Below are 18,122 nucleotides of genomic sequence, written 5' to 3' on the forward strand. Positions count from 1 at the left end.
TGTACACACACCCTGCCCCACACAGACCTCTGAATGCACCCCCCATCCCATACATACCCCATCCTACACAGAGATTCCCAAATGCCCCTCCCACCCCACATATACCCCGACAACCCTCCACCAGCCCCCACTTATCCTGACTGCCCCCCGCCACATCCCAGCAGTCCTGATACTCCCTGCAGCCCTCAGCAATTCAACTCCACCAGCCACAGATTCAACATTCCCCCTTTGCCCCACCACTCACCATCACCCTCCCCCCAACAGCCTGGCTCCCATTCCGCCCACAACACCTCCAACATCACCCACTTGTCCCCAACCCATCACCCCACCAACAGCTTATTCCCCTCACCCACCACCCCTGGGACTGTTCTGGCCACTCACCAGTGCTCCCCCTGCCTCAGTGCTCTGCTCCTGTCCTGGGCTAGGGTGGGCCCCCCACAATCCCAGCCACCCAGCTCTGTTTGCTCTGCATGCCCGTGGCCCCATGCTGCCCGGGGGTGGTGCGGCTGTGTGGCGGTCATGACAGAAGGCGTTTGGGTCAGATTGGAGTGAGTAGCCACGGAGCCACTCAGGTGATGGGGGCCAGTGCAAGTGCCCAAGGGTGCACATTGGCGAATGCCAACCTGCCCCAGTGGTCACTGTTGGCCAATGGCTGTGGGGCAATAGAACCCAATTGTCCTCGCTCCTGGGCCAGTGCCTTGTCCATCGGATCAGGCTGCCTTCCAAGGAAGCCAACGCCACAGTGCCTGAGGAAGGACTAAATGAAACCGGAGTTGAGGACATAATGATTTTGCCTCAGGGGCCTGGTGAGCGTTTTCCTGCTGGTTTCCATGGGGTTTGGATCAGATTGTAGGTGCTTCACCAAGTGCATGGTTAGGTATTTGCATGAAAATACCTCTGGAAGGGTTGAAGCAGGATCAGGAACGAATGCCACTTGTTTGGGTTCATTCAAATATTTAGGCACTGGCTAACCCCCCTGAAATGCACATTTGATAACTAGTGTCAGAGGGGGAGCCGTGTTAGTCTGGATCTGTAAAAGCAGCAAAGAGTCCTGTGGCACCTTATAGACTAACAGACGTATTGGAGCATGAGCTTTCGTGGGTGAATGCCCACTTCGTCGGATGCAACAATTTGATAACTGGATTTATTAGGAGCCTCTTTCTTATTTTAATTGCTCAATCAGAGCTGAAACCAGTTGTGGTAGATCTGTGTTCCTGCTCTGCCTGCTAAGAGCTAAAAATCACTGCGAGACGGATGTGCAGGGGGTCACAGCAGAGAGGCAGATGGTATCAGAAGGTGTCTGATAGTTGGCTGGTGAGCGAGTGCCTGGTGAGGTGGAGAGGCGTGGCATGCAGCCAGCTGGGCGGCTGGCGGAGATGCGCGGTGAGTGGCCAGCAGGGCGGCTGGCGGAGAGGCGCGGCGGGCGGCCAGCGGGGCGGCTGGCGGAGATGGCCACAGCAACAGACAGAGGGGCGGCAAGTGAGTGCTCAAACAGCAGAGTGAGTAAAGAGCCTCTTTACCCTCCTCTCCACCCAGGGTGAGCAATGAACTCTGCAGATGCACCTTTGGGTCTGCACTGACCAAGGACAGCAACTGTGAGTGGGATGCAGAGAAGGGTTGGGCACGTGAAAGGGACTTTTGGGTTGCTGGACTTAAGAACCTGAGGGGAAAAGGACACTGCCCAACTTACTTGGGGGTAGGTCTTTTGCTCGTGGTTTACGTTTATGAATCCTGTTTGCGGTGTTTTCTCACATTAACGCCAAGTTACTTCCCTCCTTTTATTAAAATGTTTCTTTTCTACACTCAGACTCTGTGCTTGCGAGTGGGGAAGTATTTCCTCTAGAGGCGCCCAGGGGTGGTGTGTAAATTTCCCAGGTTACCGGGTGGGGGCTCGAGCAGGTTCTGTGTTTTATCTGGCAGAAGGGTTGCACAATAAGCCACTGGTTAGAACATGGTGAGTTGGTGGTGGATAATAGGCAGGGCTTCATGGGGCCAAATTCTGTAGCAGCTGCTTCTAAATCCTGCAGCAATGCCTAAATTCTGCTGCAAGTTTGATTCATTCTGTCTCTATGGAATAAACTTTGTTCCAATTGTCCTGCTCCTCCCTCACTCCCAACTACTGCTTATAACTGACACTAATCACCGGCATGCTCTTAGGTTACGTCTACACTGCCCGCCTGTAGTGTTTCAGTGTAGCCACTCACTACAGCAACAGGAGGGGTTTTCTCATCACTGAGAGGCACTAGCTAGGTCAATGGAAGACTTCTTCTGTCAACGTAGCCACATCTACACCAGGGGTGAGGTCACCTTAAATAAGTTGCTCAGGGGTGTGGATTTGTCACAACCCTAAGCTGAATTGACTTAACTTTTTAGTTTAGAATCACAGAATATCAGGGTTGGAAGGGACCTCAGGAGGTATCTAGTCCAACCCCCTGCTCAAAGCGGGACCAATCCCCAACTAAATCATCCCAGCCAGGGCTTTGGCAAGCCTGACCTTAAAAACCTCTAAAGAAGGAGATTCCACCACCTCCCTAGGTAACCCATTCCAGTGCTTCACCACCCTCCCAGTAAAAAAGATTTCCTAATATCCAACCTAAATCTCCCACACTGCAACTTGAGACCATTACTCCTTGTTCTGTCATCTGCCACCACTGAGAACAGTCTAGATCCATCCTCTTTGGAATCCCCTTCAGGTAGTTGAAAGCAGCTATCAAATCCCCCCTCATTCTTCTCTTCTGCAGACTAAATAATCCCAGTTCCCCGGGCCTCTCCTCATAAGTCATGTGCTCCAGCCCCCTAATAATTTTTGTTGCCCTCCGCTCGACTCTTTCCAATTTTTCCTCATCCTTCTTGTAGTGTGGCACCCAAAACTGGACACAGTACTCCAGATGAGGCCTCACCAATGTTGAATAGAGAGGAATGATAATGTTCCTCGATCTGCTGGCAATGCCCCTACTTATACAGCCCAAAATGCCATTAGCCTTCTTGGCAACAAGGGCACACTGTCGACTCATATCCAGCTTCTCATCCTCTGTAACCCCTAGGTCCTTTTCTGCAGAACTGCTACCTAGCCACTCGGTCCCTAGTCTGTAGCAGTGCATGGGATTCTTCCTTCCTAAGTGTAGGACTCTGCACTTGTCCTTGTTGAATCTCATCAGCTTTCTTTTGGCCCAATCCTCTAATTTGCCTAGGTCCCTCTGTATCCTATCCCTACCCTCCAGCATATCTACCATTCCTCCCAGTTTGGTGTCATCCGGTCTCAGTCAGTTGTTTTCATTGTGTTCTCCAGATGGCTCCGTTCCATGGGCCTTGGTTGTCATCCGCTCAGACAATGTGGCTCAGAATCTCCTTCACCCAGGTGTGTGAGGGGAAGGAGGAAGCCATAGCCAGCTGCAGTTACTACTCCTCCTTGGTTTCCTAGGCTCTTGCTGTACAGCTGAGTGAAATTGTTAAACCGAAACTGTTTTTCAGTGAAAAATGCAGATTGGTCAACGCTGAAGCATCCGGTGAATTTGTGTCAGTTTTGTCAAATAAATTGGGGAGGAAAAAAAAAGAACCTTTAAAATTTCAAGTGACTTTTTGTTGAGAAATTTCCTTTAATTTTGTTTTTAATTTAAAAAAAATTAAAACGGCTCAAAACCTAAATGAAACATTTTGTTTGACTCAATATATATATATTTTTTTATTTTTGGATTTGCTGAATTTTTTTAAAAAATTTGGTTTTGGTTCAATCCAAACTGAATTCCCCCTCGCCCTCGATTTTTCCGAATTGCCAGCAAACTGAAAATCCACGGTTCACCCACCCAGCTCTTCTTGGGTGTGGTGTTTGTTCTCCAAGCAGATCAGCCGACACTTCAAGCTGCATACTGGGCACCACCCGTAGCTTCCCCAAGCCCCTGCCTTGCTCTGTAGGAGAGTGCAGGGAACAGGAGCTCCAATTCAGTGAATTCTCCTTTGTGTGGAACGCTGGACAGCAAAAAACATCTGTAGATAGGTCCCAGCAAGTCAGGGAAACAGATAACAAGATGTCAAGCACCTGACTGCAGCACGTGAGTGCATTGCACTACAAAAAGACAGATTTCCATGACATCCTAGAAAAATGCAACATTCTGCAGCCACAGATTCATGGAGTCCATTGGCCCCCATTTGAGTTGAAGGGGGCAAATGGGGAACGTGGTCAGTACAGCTTAGGGATTCTGCGAGCTATGTATCCCTAGCAAGCTGCAGACGCCAAATGGAGTGTGGGGTCTAGTTGTCTTCTCTGTGGTCTCTTTGCCTCCATGTTGGACTGAAATTCCAATGGATAGTGGTGCAGGGCTGACAATGGAGGGCCCTCTACTGATATGCAACCACCCTAAACAATGCACTAGGAGAATGGGTTGTCGAGAGAAAAAGCACCTAGCAATGAGGTCACCTGTTCGGTCTGACCAGGAGGTCACCTGACAGAGGCTCTGGAAGGTTATAAAAGGCCAGCATTTGATCTCTTCAGCCATGAGATGAAAGGAGCTGCTGCAGGGTGGCTGATGAGAACCCTGCCTACCTGAACCCAAAAGATCCCCTAAAGACTTTCAAGGGAAGTGTGAACTAGAGTGAGGGGATCTGCGTGGAGGGTTTATTGATTTTGTATAGGTCTGTGTATTTCTTGTGTGATTAAGTGAAGAGCAACAATGTGTTAGGCATCTGTGAAAAGAGTCCCTGTGTTGTATGCTACTCATACCATATGCCCGCTGAGAGAGCTGGCCTGTAACCCAGACAGCCTACACCTTTAGTGAGACGCTGGGGATATGTGTTTAAGCTCCAGGGAGAGTCTGAGGGGCCAGCACTGAGCCTAAGGAGCTAGGCAGGTAGGTCATCTGGTTGCAGTTCTCAGCAGGGGGTCTGCATCCCAAGAGTGCACCTAGGGGCCCAAAGACTGGGCCAGCACCTGAGCTCTGTTCAGACTCAGGAGGTTTAACTCACATGGAGGATTCCCTGTCCGGATTTCCTCCGAGTAGTCTGGTGAGCACCAGCAGGGGGAGCCTGACCAGATCTGGGACAGCCAGTCACACCTCTTAGACCTACAGTTTCAGGCTGTGGGCAAATTCAAGCAGACATAACCTTTCAGATGTGAACGGATGCAGTAATCTTTGCAGCCATATGGGCTAGAAACATACTTTAGGGGAAATAAGTGAAAGTTGATGTTTAAGACCACAATTCTGCAGTCAGGAGTAAATTCTGCTCCATAGTAACTGAGCATTTTATTTAGCCAGTACGGCCAAGGTGCCGTTTATAGCAACACCATAATAAAATAATCTCTTCAGACCAAGGCAAAGCCCATCTGTGGGCTATTGACCACAATCTGTATTAAACTTCCTTTGTAACTAGAACGTGGAAGTGGACTAAAGGGAGATTGGGACACTGGAAATAAGTTATCTCTGAGGCTGCATTATATGGGGCATTGCTGTACTTGGCACCTTTGACTCTCTCAATGAAACATTCACCTTTAAAAAAAAATTCTACCCACATTTTCTACATTTTTTCCCTCACAGCCCCAATCTGGATCATCTACCATCATTCCAAAGCCGCAAGAAAATATCATATTTTAAATAAAACCTCGGGGTAAATAAAGGCAACGATGCTGTGTTTATATTTAACACACTCCGCTTCTATTGACTTTACTATGTGGGCTTTTTTTTTTTCACCCCTGAAATCCAGTGTAGTTTTCTGCAGATATAAGATAGAAAGGTGGAGAACATTTTTTAAATGTTCTGAAAACATTCCATCATCCATCGGAATCAAAGACCCATTGAAAGCTACAGAACCCCTTACAGGCCAGGTTTTAATGAAAACCAAATTTTTCATTCCCTGTGTTTTTCTTTGCAAGGATTTCCAAGGGAATACAACTGAAGCGGGGGGCTGATTTCAGGAACTTGACGAAAGTTTCCCCTTCCCCAAGTTTCCCAGTTTCCCAATATATATTTTTAGGCTAATATGGCCCTCATATTTTTATACTGGTCAGAGTTCTCGCTGCCCCCTTTCCCTCAATCAAAGTGGAGTTGTTTTTCATTGGAAAATAAATGAAAGCTATGAAATGGGTGGGGGAGGGGAGAGATTGCAATATCTGCAGTTGTTCCCAGTGTTGGTCTTTTGTAGCTGCATGCCTGTTCACAAAGAGGTATTGTCTCCTGCCTTGGGCTGATGAGCTGGGAAGAAAGGCTTCTCCGAGGGACTGGGCCAGAATACAGGCACTGATAACTCATCACTTTACAACAACTGCTATCTCTTGCATCAAGCAGAAAGAGCTCTGATCTTAGACTCCTGGGGGCCTGTAAGGACTGACTGTTTGAGCTGGGCTAGAGCAGAAGTTATTCACCTGCAGTCTTTCCCCATGGGGCTCTTGTGACTGGCGAGAGAAGTCGGTATGGCACTGGATTGGAACTCAGAAGCCCCCCAGCCCCGCCTTAGACTTCCCATGTGACCTCGAGTCAGTTACTTAGGCCCAGAGCCTCAAAGGTGTTTAGGTGCCTAACTCCCATTGATTCTGGTGGGAGTTAGGTGCCTAAATTAGGGTGACCAGACAGCAAGTGTGTAAAATCGGGACAGGGGTGGGGAGTAATAGGAGCCTATATAAGAAAGACCCAAAAATGGGGACTTGCCCTATAAAATCAGAACATCTGGTCACCCTAGCCTAAATACCTTTTGAGGCTTTGGGTCTTAACCTCCCCGTGCCTCAGTTCTCCATCTGTAAAATGGATATAGTGAGACTTCCCTCTTTGGAAAGTGTGGAATGATGCCTTAAATGATTCCTTGTCTCTCTTGAATTGCACTGTAAGAACTTTGGGGCAGGGACTGTCGCTTGCTATGTGAATGTACAGTGCCTGGCACAAAGGGGCCCAAATCTCAGCTGAGACCTCTATGCACTGTCCTATTATTACTCTACCAGTAAATATTATTCATTCTGCTAAAGAGATGGACACGAGCAGCTACAGCATTTGCATGCTGGCTTTGAAGCCCAGCAAAGTTTGAGGCCATTCAGACTCCAGGGCTTGTTTGGGACCCATCAGTGATCGGCACCGTCAGCTAGTGACATTTCTTAGGCACACTGAGATCCATTTCCATGAAAGGTAAGAGCACAGTGCAAGCTCACATACCAAGAGGGGTAGACACAGGCTAGAGAGAACATAATGCTAGCGGGTGGCAGTATCAAGTGTGTAGCTCCCAGCCTGCTCTTTCCATGCAATCTTCCCATGGTCAGGGGGAGAGTTGGGGGAAATTTTTTTTGGTCTTCTTCCCTGGAAAAATGCATTTTTCTGAGCCTGAAACTATTAATCAAATGTGGGTTGAATTCAACTAATGGTTTCCACTGAAAAAATAAATTTCAAAAGCGTTTGTTTCAATTTCAAATTGGGCCAGTTTAACCCCCCCCTCACACACACACATAAACACAAAAAGAGTGAAAATCACCCAACACGGATGAAACTAAATGAAAAACTCAAAAAAAATAATTTTGCTTAGAGTTGACGCAAAAATGCTTTGGTTGATTTGAAATGATTTTGTTTGTTTCGATTGAACGAAAAAACTTGATTATTTTTTTCTGGTTCAAGCCTCCAAACCATGTCTACTCATATGTTCCCATGAAGACAGCGTCCTGGCCTTTAGATCTCTCTCTCTTTCATTCTGGGACATCATCTTTTGCTTGGCACAGGCAATTAACAGGTCATGATACGTAATCAAGTGAGGGGGCCCACCAAGCTCCTTCTGGAGGGGAAACTTTAGGTGTGGAGTCAGGGCACATTCAACAACAATAGAAGGTGACATCCTGCAAACTAAAGAAAGGAAATAATTCTTCACACTGGGAGGGATGAAACTGTGGAACTCACTGGCACAGGAAGTTGTTGAGACCTGGTATTTAGGAAGATTCTAGAAGGGGCTGACTATTGCTCTGGATAACCCTAGATAGTCTTGTTCTCATAATTAATTGTGATGAAAATTCCAGAATGGATACCATACATCATGCTTCAGGCCTTTAACTGGTACCCTACTAGGGATCAGGATGAGACTTAATATGTGGGGCACCTTACCTCACAGCTACTCACTGTGGTACTCTTGCACCTTCTTCTGAAGCACCTGGTACTGACCACTGTCAGAGACAGGATACCGGACTAGATTGGTCCTCCAGCCTGATTCCCCTGTGGCAATTCCTATTAAACCCCATATATGGTCAGGCTCTGGCAGTCTAAGGATGAGGATGTGATGCCTTCATCCCCCAATGATTCCAGCAGCTCGTTATTTTGGGCCACACCCTTGCTGGGTTCTGTTCTAGGTTTCACACATCTGTGGCATCTTTTATCCAAGGAGCTCAAAGCACTTTTTACAAATGCTCCTGAATTAAATCTCACCTAGGCTGGGATGAAGTCGTTTTGAAATCCTTGTTTTACACATGGGGAAACTGAGGCACAGACTGATTGAAGCAACTTGCTTAAGGCCACACAGGGAGTTAATGGTGGCGCCAGAAACAGAACCCTGGAATGATGGCTCCTGCTGCCACGTGCTAACCACTAGACCACACAAAGCAGGGAAGGATTGCATTGAATATTAAAAATACAGAACAGTGAGGAAGGAAAAGACCAAGGACTCCTTAGGTTTTAATCTCAGGCACATTTATTCCTCTTGTTAACATTGCCCACTGGAACAATTAATTCTTTCAGTCTGGCTTAAACACCCAACTTTATTTTACAGCCCATTTCATTTATGACTGAGAAATGAAATTACTGTGTCGGTTTCACTACCTACATCCAACCCTGGGTGTTCCACAGTCATAAGAAACCCAACGGCTGCAAAGATAAACAACAGGACCTACCAAGCTGGTGAAGTGCGAGCTGCAGGCTGCAGCCCCTGAACTGTGGCTTGCTGGGTTTTGCACAGCACCACTTTCTGAGGGAGCTGAGGATTAAGCCACCAGCGCTTTGCACAGCATTAGCACCACGCTGCAGATGCCAGGGTCATGGGTGACTCTTCTTTGCGTGAGTTCTCCAGTCAACTTGCTCTCTTTTTAAAAAAGACTTAGGGACCCAAGGCCTTGCGACTTCCCCAGAGCCAAAGGAAATGCCCCCTTTGACTAGCACAAAATATTCCACCTGGACCTAGGCCAGGAACCAAGTACGATCTGTGGCCGGTGTGGAAGTGCAAGTGTTGAACCAAAAGGCCCGATTCAATGACATTGCTCCTGAGGTACCCGTGGTAGGGAAGTCGGGAGCAGGTTTCAAGGCGTTGTGTTGAACCAGCTGGTAAAGTTTAAAATGCAACTTTAATTTTCTGTTTCCTTCCCCGTGTCTTGGCCCAAGCTCTGACCTCAGTTACGCTGCTGTAAAGATGTTGGCTTTCCTGTGGCTAGACACCGGTGTAACGGGTCAGAATTTAGCCCTTTCTCGCTGGCCCTTTATTTTGGGTGTAATGCTAATGACGGCGCATTGTGCAGTGGAAGGGTTCAAAGGGCTTTGCAGACACCGGTAAAGCAGGCCTCGCCACACGGGTGCGGGGTGCGGCGCTAGCACAATCCTTGCTCTACGGCTGGGGAAACAAGCACAGAGGAGTTCGTCGACTTGCCAAAGCTCGTGCAGCCAGTCAGTAACTGAACCTGGGGCCTTGACTCCCAAGCTCTGTTCTTTCTAGAGGGGACGCGTCGCCTTGTGGTGCGCACATTGGTGTGGGACCTGGGCCACCTGGCTCCAGTTCTGAGTTTGGCTAATATGCTGTGCCCAGTGCCCTGCCTATCCAAGGGGAATCAGAGAGTGCTGTCTGTCTTGTCTAGTTACGTTGTCAGGGGCTGAGGCGCGTTCATGGTGCTTGAATAGGGCCTGGGGCAGTGGGACCTTGATCTCTGTTAGTAAGCACCCTGTAATATTAACAGTTACTGTTGGTTAATGCTGGCCCATCAAAGGGCTAGAAGTTGACAGGAGCTAGGGGCTTAGCTGGTACATGGGGAGGGTGATTGCTTGACTAGGTAGAAGAGGGCATGTGTCCTAACTCAGGGGGCAGAGACTGGAGAGAAAGACAAGTTGGAAGTGTTTGGATAGAAATGGGAGGGCTGTGAATTGGCCATCAGGGATGGTGCCCAGTTTATCCGGTGGGAGTGCCAAGGTGTGCAGGCATATGATCATCCAGCTCTGAACTCCTGGGCCGCATCCCCGTCCTACCTGCTCCAGCAGCAGGGCCTTTAATTCTTTCAAGAGAACTTTGGCTGCTGTCTCTCGGTCGGTCTCAGATAGATTCATGATATTTTTCAAACAAGTTACAGTCACCCCCGTCATGAGTGGCCACCCACGAGACCAACAGATTTTCAGAAGGGGCTTTTCAGAGTGGAACAACATTGAACTGGAGCCTTTCAAAGTGGTTACTTAAGGCAGGCGGCTTCCTGCCGTGGGCTGGGTGGGAGAGGTCTGGCTTTGCTTTCCTTGTGCGTCCTTCACTTCGAGTTTGTTTAAAGGAGGCACTAAAATGCTCAGGTTCAAATGAGGCTATGAGTCTGTTACGGCCCCTAACAACTTTAGCTCAACTGGTCGCCGTCTATGCTTTTAGCCCTGAAGGTCCCTGGTTCAGTCCTTGGGGTGCTGGCCAAGACAGTGGTTGTGGTTACGTTTGTGTGTTTGTCTGTGCCCGCCTGGTGCAAGGATGTGTGAGTATCAAGCGTGCCCATGTTCAGGCACCAGCACTTCTCTGTGGGTGTGGTGTTTTCTCTCGCTGGCTTGCCTCTGTTTTCCTAATTAAAACCATCTATCTCTGCCATCGTCTCACGTGAGTCAAAGGTACAGTTAATGAGAATAATTGTTTTCCATCTTCCCCTGCCCGCCCCTTTGATGTTTCATTCGCCGTCATTTGCTGCAGACAAGTATCTACTCTAGCACACCGGGCCGCGGTGCCAAAGATGTGTTACTTCCATCAATTTTATGTCGGTAAATTAAGCCAAGAACAAAGATTCGTGGATCAGCTGGACAGTTTAATTTATACTGTCTTTTGTGTCTTCTGATCTGGCAACCCAGCCAAATCTCCGTAGGTTTCTCGAGCATGAGAAAACACCTTAGCTGGATTTGCCTCGCTACAGTCAGGGAATTAACAGTTACACAGTCGACTTTGTTTGCAAAATTGTTAAATCACAGCCTGGTTCAGAAAGGCCCATATGTTGCACGGGGAATTTGGAGATGGTTTCTAGGCCTTGGGCAGCTGCTTTGTCATAGCTGCCACACGTGTGAGACTTATTCCTGTGCTCTGTTATGTTTTACACACCCGCCAGCTTCAGCGGGAGAGTTGGGGCCGCTATGAAAGGACGCATTTCCCGATGATTGACTGACTGCATTAAGGCATGAGACTCGTGTTTCAGTGAGGGGGCTACGTAGCACATTCCTCAAGGTGTCACAAAGCGAGGCAGGCCTTGAATTAGTCAGGCAGGACTTAGGAGGGGGTCAAGGCATTAGACTGGGACTCAGGTGATCTGAGTTCAAGTCAGGTTCTGCCACTGAATAGTATGTGACCTTGTCTTAGGCACTCTTGAAAATTTTATGCTCAAGTGACTTGGGAACCTAACGCCCATTTTCCAAAGTGACTTACAGCCTGATTTTAAAGGTTATTTAGGTGCCTACAGATGCAGATAGGCACCAAGTGGGATTTACAAAAGCACCTGGGTGCCTAACTCCCATTGGAATCAACCTAAATACTTTTCAAAGCCTTGCCCGTAGTCACTTAGGAGGCCAATGAGACTTAGGCCTCTAAGTGCCTTTGAGGATCTGGGCCTAATTCACTTTTGAAAATGGACCTTAAGCTCCTAAATCCTTTAGGGGCTTTTGGAAATAGAACCCTTCTTTTCTCTGTGCCTCCATTCCCCATATGTAAAATGGAGATGAAGCCTCTTTTCTCCTATTCAGTGCCTGTCCTTGTCGGTGAGGACGGCACGTTTTGCTTCTTACTATGGGAATGTCCATCACCTAATCTGGTTACTGTAACCCAAGTAATAATGAATTAACTGCTGGTAATACAGTGGTCATGTGGGACAGCAAGGCAACTATGCTATGCTCATCCTGTAGGTCTCACAAGTGCCTTTAAAGCTGTTCCACAAAGAGAACGATTGTTGGTCAGGAATCTAGACACCAGCGTTGTCTTCTATTCACTGAGAAAAGTTCACTGAGATTGAAAGCGTCCAATGGGATGGCTAGCAGAGAGGGGTTGGAGGGACGTAGGTTATAGAGCTCTCCTGAAAGGGGGTCCTTCTAACAGAGCCCTGGACACCCCTAATGTTAGCACTGGGTGTATGTCCCACGGAGGTCTATAAACCTCTTGTCCCAGCTCTTCAAGGCTTCGCTTTGGCAGGGTGGGCACTGTGTTAATAAAACATCGTTATTTTTTCATGCTAGTTACAATGGTTTGGGTTGAACGTGCCGCAGGAGTCTCTTCATCTAGGGCTTGAGCCTGAGCTATGCTGAGCTTCTGCAGCTGCTCAACAAGTCTCAGGGTCAGGCCACTTGCTGGGACTGGACAGACAAGTCCAGTGTGAACTGAATTTCTCCATGAGAACCCTGCCTGACGGGATGGTTTCTGTTTGAGGGGTGAGGTGTCCATGCTCAGTTTTTCCAGCCTATTTGGTTTATACTATCCAGTTCCATACCCCAAGGGCTCACTTTGAGTTTTGGGGTTCACCTCCCACCCCAAAACATAGCTGAAACACAACTGCATTTCACTTCATTTCCACCAGAAACCAGCCACCAACCCAGGTTTATGTGACACCGGGCCCCAGAGTTTGTCAGCTTCTTGAAATGCAGCCACCTCTAAGGCAGAACCCATCAGCTAACAGCGCTCAACAACTGTACCCAGCAGTTTGGGACAGGAAGAGAAGAATTACAGTAGCCATGTGAAACAGTAGGAGGGCAGCAGAATGTGATTATGAGCTCCGGGTCACCCATTACAATGGCCATGGGACCACTTGGCTCGTGCAGGGGTTACCGTAATACTAGTAATAAATACTCTGCTCAGAAGTGTTCTTTTATCTTTATTAGCTACTAGCTGCCAGGTTCTTGCTTTCATGTCTCCAGCGCTCAGATGCCACCTCCAGCAGAGGAGCCCGCCCCTCACTCCAGTGCAATGCTGACTCAGAAACAACTGCTCTGCCTCGCAAGATGGCAACCAGGCCAGACACTAGAGTAGCTTTCTTTCTCCCAGCCACTCAGCCTGACCCTGAGGAGCGGGTGAGCACTGATGAGAATGCAGCCCCAGCTGTCTAGTTCAAAGTGTCTGGCATTCCTTTCGGAGCTGCAAATGCCAGGCTGCCTCTGGCATAGGCTGCCTCTTGTTTGGAAAGCCTGTGAGAACCTAAACCTCTCTTTATCCCTATCTGTGAATCAGATCGAAAAAAACCCAATCTCCCCCAAGGCGTGAGGTCCGGCTGAGTAAGTGGATGGGAATGCCGTGGAACAGAACGCGTTCCCAGATGCTTAATGAATTTTCCATGTTTGCCATTGGTTAGCTGCTAAATAGGCAGTATTCAAAACCAGCTTTTACAACAGGACATCCTCGCGGCGGAATTAGCAGCCCTCTGATGCACATGCAAATCGGGTTGCATAGCAGACAGTTAAAAGTGTTTCATGTTGCACAGAAAAATTCTCTGTGGTTTATAAGCGCAGTCATGGGCTCCATTCCCACCAAGGACATTTGCTGCAGAATGGCTCTCTCCCGGTGGTTCCTGGGCACCTGAAGCAGGGTCTACGTGGATGTCCCTCGGGCTGTGTCTACACTGCAGTGAAAGACCCGCAGCATGGCCACTGCTTGGGCTGTGGGGCTATAAAACTGCAGTGTAGATGTTCGGGTTTGGGCTGGAGCCCAGGCTCTGAGGCACTGCGAGGGTGGAGGATTTCAGGGCCCAGACTCTAGCCCGATCCTGCTGTTTTTAGCCCTGCAAGCCCAATCAGCTGAACCAGGGCTCTGAGCCTGGGTGCCATGGGTTTTTTATGGCAGTGTAGATGTACCGTCTGTTACATTTGCTCAGGATGGCTAGGGCTGTGCGTCACCTTGTTATTCCCCCTGCCTCCAGCAAGAAGAAGATTTGCTTGTGCAGTCTGGTAGCCCCCTGGGCTCTACCAGCCCTTACTTTGTCTTGGAGATTAAGAGCAGGTGCATCCCAGCCCCTGAGCCCCTCAGAAATTGCCCCCCTGTAGTATCCAGACCTTGTCACTGGGCACACTCAGAAATTACTACTCAATTACCACCAGTGAGTGAGGGACCAGCATCCATGCAGCTTGACTGGTACAACTCAGGATCAGGTTCTTTAGAACATCCCATGGAGCCACACACTGACCCCACAAAGCACTGAGCCAGGCACTGACCCTACAATGCACGGACCCTTGCAAAGCATTGAGCCAGGCACTGACCCCACAAGACTGAGCCAGGCACTGACCTCCCACAAAGCACCGAGAGGTGCGCTCACCCCACAAGAGAAAATTCGGTGGCTTAAACTACATGCAACAAGATCGCAGAAACCCAGCTGCTGCCTAAAGGAAATGGTCCTTCAGCATTAAGCTAGTAACCTCTACTGCTGAAGCCTCAGAAATCTGCAGCGCAGTAAGCACTTCCTTCCATTAAGGGGAGCACTCAGTCTGTGCACCAGCGGATCAGCGAGTCCGCGCTTGCGCTAGAGAGGTCCTGAGTACAATAGCCCTTAGCTAAGAGATGCCAAATGAAAGACTCAGAGCAGAAAGAAACAGTCTGTAGAGTAAAATGAGGGCTTCTGATTGCTCAGAGTGATAAAATACGGGGAGGATCTGCTGAGACACAGCCCAGTGAAAAAGAGTCCCATTCAATTACATCACGTAATGGCAGACAGTGCTTATATACAAGCGCTCGAAGTCGAAACAATATGGGTGAACTAGAGTGGCTCGTATAAATGAGGATATTGCTATAATAGGCATCAGAGAAACGTGGTGGAATGAGGATAATCAATGGGACACAGTAATACTAGGATACAAAATATAGGGTGGACAGAACTGGTTGTGCTGGTGGGAGAGTGGCACTACATGTGAAAGCGTAGAACCTGTACCATAGAATCTCTATGGATAGTAATTCCGTGCTCTAATAATAAGAACATAGCAGTAGGGATAAATTACCGACCACTTGACCAGGATGATGAGAGTGACTGTGAAATGCTCAGGAGATTAGAAAGGCTATAAAATAAAATACTCAGTAATAACGAGGGGCTTCAGCTATCCCCATATTGACTGGGTACATGTCACCTGAGGATGGGATGCAGTGATAAAGTGTCTTGATACTTTAAATGGCTGCTCCTTGGAGCAGCTAGTCCTGGAACCCGCCAGAGGAGAGGCTATTCTTGATTTAGTCCTAAGTGGAGCACAGGATCTGGTCCAAGAGGTGAATACGGCTAGACCACTTTGTAATAGTGACCATAATATAATTAAATTTAACATCCCTGTGGTGGGAAAAACACCACAGCAGCCCAACACTGTAGCATTTAATTTCAGAAAGGGGGACCACACAAAAACGAGGAGGTTAGTTAAACAGAAATTAAAAGGTACAGCACCAAAATGAAATACCTGCAAGCTGCATGGAAACTTTTGAAGACACCATAATAGAGGCTCAAGTTAAACATATATCCTAAATTAAAAATCATAGTAAGAGAACCAAAAAAGAGCCACTGTGGCTAAACAACAAAGTAAAAGAAGCGGTGAGAGACAAAAAGGCGCCCGTTAAAAAGTGGAAGTTAAATCCTAGTGAGGAAAATAGAAAGGAGCATAAACACTGGCAAATGAAGTATAGAAGTATAATTAGGAAGGCCAAAAGAGAAAGTGAAGAACAGCTAGCCAAAGACTCAAAAAGTAATAGCAATTTTTTTTTTACATCCCAAGCAGGAAGCCTGCTAAACAACCAGTGGGGCCATTGGACTATCGAGATGCTAAAGGAGCAGTCAAGGACAATTAGGCCATTGTGGAGAAACTAAATGAATTCTTTGCATCAGTTTTCATGGCTGAGGGTATGAGGGAGATTCCCAAACATGAGCCATTCTTTTTAGGTGACAAATCTGAGGAACTGTCCCAGATTGAGGTGGCATTAGAGGAGGTTTTGGAACAAAGTGATAAACTCGACAGGACCAGATGGTAGTCATCCAAGAATTCTGAAGGAATTCAGATGTGAAATTGCAGAACTACTAACTAGGGTTTGTAACCTATCATTTAAATAAGCTTCTGTACCAGGTGACTGGAGGATAGCTAATGTGACACCAGTTTTTCAAAAGGGCTCCAGAGGTGATCCTGACAATTACAGGCTGGTAAGCCTGACTTCAGTACTGGGCAAACTTATTGAAACTATAGTAGGGAACAAAATTGTGAAGCACATAGATGAACATAATTTGTTGGGGAAGAGTCAACATGGTTTTTGTAAAGAGAAATCATGCCTCACCAATCTACTAAAATTCTTTGAAGGGGTCAACAAGCATGTGGACAAGGGGGACCCAGTGGATATAGTGTAATTAGATTTTCAGAAAGCCTTTGACACAGTCCCTCACCAAAGGCTCTTAAGCTGCCATGGGATAAGAGGGAAGGTCCTCTCAACGGATGGTAACTGGTTAAAAGGTAGGAAACAAAGGGTAGGAATAATGAGCAATTTTCAGAATGGAGAGAGGTAAATACTGGTGTCCCCCAAGGGTCTGTATTGGGACCAGTCCTATGCAACATATTCATAAATGATCTGGAAAAAACGGTAAACAGTGAGGGAATGGGTGACGGGCTGGATCACTTGATGATTACAGGTTCTGTTCATTCCCTCTGGGGCATCTGGCATTGGCCACGGTCAGAAGACAGGATAATGGGCTAGATGGGCCTTTGGTCTGACCCAGGATGACTGTTCTTATGTTCTTACGTTATGACATGCGCTAGGTGTGTTAGGATCCTTGCTGTCACGCGTTAGCGCTAATAGAATTTTAATCTGGAAAGAACTCCACTTGGGAGCCATTTTTGGTCAGTTTTGTAAAGACTTACTAAATGAATACGACCTTGGGTGGGAAGCAGATGCAGACATACTCAATGACCAGAACTTTACCGGGGTTATTGCATGAAACCCTGCAGTACTGCCACCTCCAAGTGTTCAGAAATCATGGTCTTGGCCTTCAAAATCCTGAAAGTGGCTTAAAAAGCATGTGATTTAAAAAAAATAGGTCTTTTTACTTGCTTTTTGAGCTGTTAGGGTTCATTCAAGACATGTTTTCAGGTTTTTCTCCATAACCACGAGTGCTAGAAACTCCCTTTGTTTTTTAATGAGAGGTGAGATTCTCAACTAATCACTTGTCTCCAGGGGCTGGGGATTTAGGGAAAACCAATAGCACAAGACTGATGATAAAATCATGAGTTGTTGTTTTTCAGTAAGTCTTGGAGCACTGGAAAATTCAAGAAGACTGGAAGAAAGTTAACATTATGCCAATTTTTAAAAAGGGGAAACGAGATGACCTGGATAATTATAGGCCTGTCAGCCTGACATTAATCCCAAACAAGAGAATGGAACGGTTGATATGGGACTTGATTAATAAAGAATTAAAGGAAGGCAATGTAATTAATGCAAATCGACATGGGTTTGTTGAAAAACAGATTCTAGCAAACTAATTTCCTTATCTTTTTTTTTCATGAGATTACAAGTTTCGGTGAGAAAGGTCATCATGTTGATGTCAGAGACCTCTGTAAGGAATTTGACTTGGTATCACACCACATTTTGATTAGAAAACTGGAATGATATAAAATTAATATGGCACACATTAAATGGATTAAAAACTGGCTAACTGATAGGGCTTGAAATGTAATTGTAAATAGGGAACATCATCAAGCAGGTGTGTTTTCAGTGGGGTCCCACAGGAACCGGTTCTTGGGCTTATGCTATTTATCAGTGACCTGGAAGAAAACATAAAGTCATCACTGATGAAGTTTAAAATGGCACAAAAATTGGGGGAATGGTAAATAATAAACAAGACAAGATCTTGGTAAATTGGGCACAAGCAAATAATATGTGTTTTAATACAGGTAAATGTATCCATCTAGGAACAAAGACTGTAGGCCGCTCTTACAGAATGGGGGATTCTACCCTGGGAAGCAATGAAAAAGATTTGG

Source organism: Gopherus evgoodei, chromosome 20 (assembly GCF_007399415.2).
Source record: "Gopherus evgoodei ecotype Sinaloan lineage chromosome 20, rGopEvg1_v1.p, whole genome shotgun sequence".
Taxonomy (NCBI): Eukaryota; Metazoa; Chordata; order Testudines; family Testudinidae; genus Gopherus; species Gopherus evgoodei.